The following is a 5,388-nucleotide window of genomic DNA, read 5'->3' as shown; positions in this document are numbered from 1 at the left end:
AGTAGACAATTAACAATTTATTACCAGCTATAATGGATCATACCAATATGTGATAGAATGCTAAAAATATTTAGATAGAGAGTTCAGAGTAGAGGTTTACAAAAATGAAGTCCAACTTTATAAACATATGAAGTTAATCATTAAAGGGTCTATTTATTAAGGATAGTCGAAGATTATGACTACTTTATAAACTTTTAAATAGTTTGTATGATAAAATATACCTATATTTTTAAAAACTAAGCTCTAAGTTCAATTAAATAATAAAAAAAGTTTAAAACTTTAAAAAGTAGGTATTACACAAAGCAATCAATTCTTTTCCAATTCATGCTTTACTCTAAATCATATTATTTCTCTTAATATTCAATTTTAAGTACAATTGTTAAAATTTGTATTATGCATATAAGTAAGTGTATAAAACGCATTATTCAAATAATGCATTCTGTTACAATACTCTATTTATAAATATTGCTAGTAGGCAGACCCCAGGCTAAACTGGTGAATAATTATATTTACATCATAAATTCTGTTAAGTCTCAAACATGCCAAGAACATGGTATTTGAAAAGCTTAAAATACTTTTTTAAAAGTTAATAGATAGTACTCACAAATATGAACTAAATACCTAACTGAATTATTGTTCTTAGGTTTTGATATATTTTAAAATTGATAATGGGCAGGTTCTTGGCTGTTTGGGAGGAACCCTAAAACTATTTTGTGAGGTGGAGCCATTAGTTATTGTTATAACAGCAAGTTTGTTTTACTTTTTTTCACCTGTTACCCAAAACAAAAAATAAAATCAAAAGAAATTTAATAAAATGACATTGTAGCACTTGAAAAACTAATATTATTATCCCATACCCTTGAAAATTAAAATTCTAGGCAAAGTCACACCTGGTCTTATATTACATAATATATATTGTAACATATCACAAATGTATTTTATTCACAAATCAAAATGCAATTTTGAAGGATAAAATCTAGTTCATGTAAATTTCCTCCCCGGCCCAACATCATCTTCCCTTATTCTCAATTTCTGATATATTATTGTGCAGCAGTATATTCTCACAGGGAGGGGAGGGGACATTTGACTGTTTATTACACTGGTCACTAAAGTTTTTAATAATGTTTTCTTATTCTTTGACTTTTGGGACTTGTATTAAATTTTGATTGGTTGATTCACTAAGTTGAGTGTCCAGTCCAAAAGTTTCAAGCAATAATTATATTCTACAAAGAATAATTTTGTTTATCCTCAATGGGGATGTATATGTCAATTAATCGGACATTGTCTTATCCCTTTAGATCCCTGATATTCTCATTCTCTCTCTCCTTTATCCCACCCTCTCCAAAACTCTTTTTGAGACTTTTTTCACTAGAGAATTGAGCTAAACTAAACTAAACAGAATTTATAAGTAGGTGTATGCAATTCTAATTTCTAACTAGGGATGGTGTGTAATTTTGCAATGAAAATTATTTCTAAATACCTTGTGGACTTTCTACTAAAATAATCAAATAAAGTTTCAGGAGTAGGTATTTTCTTCTATAAGTTGATTGATACAAGAGCAAAAAAATGTTTTTTTTCTTAAGACTTTAATTTTGCTTAAAAAACTACCTAGGTAATCTAGTTTGTATTTTTTTTCTATTGAGATAAAGATTTGAAAAATTCCAGCCTATGTTTAATGGTGAAATGCCTAGTGTAGTGTACAATGTACATATATTGTACACTATACCAGCCCCAAAATGCAAAGCTAAATTTGAATGCAGAAACAGGATATTAATCTGCAAAGGATACATTTATCAATTCTATGCAAAATAACCACATCCACCTAACTAAATCCACTCCCTCTCTTTCTCTCTTATTCCTTTGACATGTCAGACTGTATTATTATAATACTAACCACTACCTTCCACTTCAATTATTCACCATCTCCATTATCCCCTTATAAACTAAAACCTTTATACATCTATAATAATCATGAATGCATATGTATGATAAAATTATGGCACATTTTCTCATACGTTAAAAACAATGCACATTGGGGCATATCAGCCAAAAAGGTGATTTAATTATTTAGAGCCCGAATTTCTTGTTCAAAATGTCAAATTAGAATGTTTGAGGTCAGGGAATGCATTTCTTAACTTATCAGAGTAGTATGAAAATTTTCCAGTAGCGCAGCTACTCTATCACTAGCTTTTTGGGCCCTTTAAAGTGTATCTATGTCAATTGTAGTCCGATTTTAGTGTTCAAAGTGTCAAATTAGGGGTTGTTGGGGCCTGGGAATTCATTTCGGTAGAAGGGGAGGGGATGGTGTAAAGGGGGTGGATGGGAAATCCTTATTTTAGTCAGCTACAAGTTTGTTCAGTGATAATAAATCCATTATAAATGTAGGCATGATTGACATCAATTTTTATAAACTAATATCTATGTTTATAATGAAATTATGATTCTTGTTTACTGTTTATCTGTATATTAACCCTTAACAGTTAGGGGGAGGGGGTCGTTTCCCCCCCCCCCTCCTCCCCACCGTTTTTTTCTATCATATTTTCTGTGTGTGAAAGATAGAGGGCTATAAATGAGTGACTTCTTAACTATGGCTATGCCACATAACTGAGAGTTGGAATTTTTTGAATATCTCCAGCCTGGCGGGCACTGCATGCCAGCAAACCTGGCAGGGTCATCCAGATAAAAAGCAAAGCATTTTTTCTGACTTAAACAAAGCCTTTTATCTTACTAAAATATCATAAACCCTTATGTAAAATATAGGTATTCAAGTCAATTTTAGGTTCCAGGTATGATCTTGAAGGTCCTGATCCTCCAGGTCTCTGTTGTTGTTGTCTTGGCTGTTCGTAGTCCGTTTCCGTTCCGGGTTGTCATCAGTAGGATGAGGGGGGGGGGGCGTGGGCTTATGGTGGGGGCTCTGGAGGGGGGCGTTGGAGGGGAGGAAGGCTGGTGAAACTTGGATGAGAGGAGAGGAAGGCAGCTACATGGGTGGGATTTTGCCAAAGGTCCATAGGAGTAAGATTTGTAGGATTATTTGGGCATGAAAAGAGGTGTTGGACTGTTTCTGGGGTAGGATTAGCAGGACAGGATGGGCAGTTGGGGGTAAGAGAAGCGTTGATGGAATGGAGGTAGCTTTGGAGTTTAGGACAATAGTTGGATCTTAATTGGGAGAGGATGGTTCTGTAGTGCCTGGGAAGTTGGATTTCAGAGGGGTTGATGTCAGGGGGAGCTTGATTAAGGACAGGATTAGGGGGGTAAGAATTCATGGCTTGGGTGACAGCTGAGGTGTGGAGTCTGGAGATTGTGGATTTGTAGGTTGTGGGAAGGAGGGTGTTGTCGGGAGAAAGAAAAGGTTGGAGGGTAGGAAGGAACATGGATTGAAGGGTTGATTTTTTGGATCTAGGGCCAGGGGGGGTTGTGACGTTGTAGAAGGATGGGTGGGAGGGGCGGAGGGAGGAGGCCAGGTATTGGGAACAAAGAAGGGAAAGGTGGTTCCGTACTGGTAGGATTTTGGTTTCTTGGTGGAGGTGGCTGATGGGAGATTTTTTAGTGGAACCAGTACAGATGCGGAGGGCTTGGTTTTGGAGGACTTGGAGTTTGTCAATGTTGTTTTTGGAGGTGTTAGGGAACCAAACAGGACAGAGAGGAGTTTTTAAATAGCTTAAAATGAGAATACACGGCCCCCCCCCCAAAAAAAGAGTATGGGGGCCCCCATACTCTTTTTTACTCCCCTCAACCCCCCATCTCTTTTTAGAGGCAGAGAATAGGGAATGGAGAAGGGAGGTGGAGACAAGGGGCAAGGGATTTGAACAGCGAGAAAAGGGATAGTCAAATATTCTAGCCAAGCAGGCAGGCGTGTCGGGCCAGTTTCTTGCCACAGGCAGGCAAGCGTGCTGGGACAACATCATATGTTGATTGAGAAAGGGAGAAGGGAGGTGAAAGTAAGGAGCAAGTGATATGAAGTGGGAGAAAAGGGGTAAGCATTCAACAGTTGCCAACTAAAAATTACATTTTCTAATAATGTAAAAGCATGTGGTATTAAAATATTACTCGTAAGATATAATAGTAAGAGAAAGCTAGAAGGATTATAAAAAGTATTAGAAATCTTATTTTCATTTTTAGTTGGCAACCATTACTTGTATTAATGGCACCTTCCCCTTTTCTCCCTGTGTATATCGCTTGCTCCTTACTTTCACCTCCCTTCTCCCTTTCTCAATCAACATATGATGTTGTCCCAGCACGCTTGCCTGCCTGTGGCAAGAAACTGGCCCGACACGCCTGCCTGCTTGGCTAGAATATTTGACTATCCCTTTTCTCGCTGTTCAAATCCCTTGCCCCTTGTCTCTACCTCCCTTCTCCATTCCCTATTCTCTGCCTCTAAAAAGAGATGGGGGGTTGAGGGGAGTAAAAAAGAGTATGGGGGCCCCCATACTCTTTTTTTGGGGGGGGGCCGTGTATTCTCATTTTAAGCTATTTAAAAACTCCTCTCAGGCATAGGTGGTGATGGGGCGGAGGAGGGTGTTGTAGGTGGTGAGGAGAGTCTCCTTCTGGTGGCCCCATTTGGTGCCAGCCAGACATTTGAGGATTCTGAGGCGGGAGGAAATTTTTGAGGAAATGGTGGAGACATGGGAACTGAAATTGAAGAAGGTGTCAAAGGTAACTCCAAGGATTTTAGGGGTTTTCTCAAGGGGAAGGGTGGAGCCGTTGATTTGGACTTGAGGATGGAGGTTGGATTGGTGCTTGCGGTCAGGAGTGAAGAGGGTGACAGTGGATTTGTTGGGGGCTATGGAGAGGCCGTTGGTGGAGGCCCAGTCAGCGATTGAGGAGAGGTGGGAGTTGATGGATTCAACTGACTGGGGGATGTTAGGGGAGGAGTGGAAGGAGTTAAGGTCGTCGGCATAGGAGGAGGTGAGGGCAGGGGGGAAGTGGGGGGCATCTGCTATGTAGAAGTTGAAGAGGACAGGGGAGATAACAGAGCCTTGGGGGACGCCAGTGTGGACAATTTTAGGAGAGGCATTGGTGTTTTGATAGGAGCAGAAAGCCATCCTGCCATGCAAGTAGCAGGACAGCCATCTAATGATGTTGGGATGAAGGTTGGAGGAGGAGATTTTTTGGAGAAGGAGGTGGGTGGGAATGCAGTCAAATGCTTTGGAAAGGTCGATGGAGGCAACAGTAGTGCGGCTGGGAGGGAGGTTATGATTGAAGCCATTGGCAATGGTGGTGGAAAGGTTGAGGAGGGAGGAGGTGGTGGAGTGGAGGGGTTTAAAGCCGTGTTGTGAGGGGTGGGTGGAGAGGGATTGTTTAAGGTAGGGAAGGAGTAGGCGTTCAAGGACTTTTGCTGCAGGACAGAGGAGGGAGATTGGGCGGTAGGAGGTGGAAAGGTCAGGGGGT

This window comes from Acartia tonsa, chromosome 3, assembly GCF_053477335.1.
Source record: "Acartia tonsa isolate MP-2025a chromosome 3, ASM5347733v1, whole genome shotgun sequence".
Taxonomy (NCBI): domain Eukaryota; kingdom Metazoa; phylum Arthropoda; class Copepoda; order Calanoida; family Acartiidae; genus Acartia; species Acartia tonsa.
Note: the sequence above shows the minus strand (reverse complement) of the source record.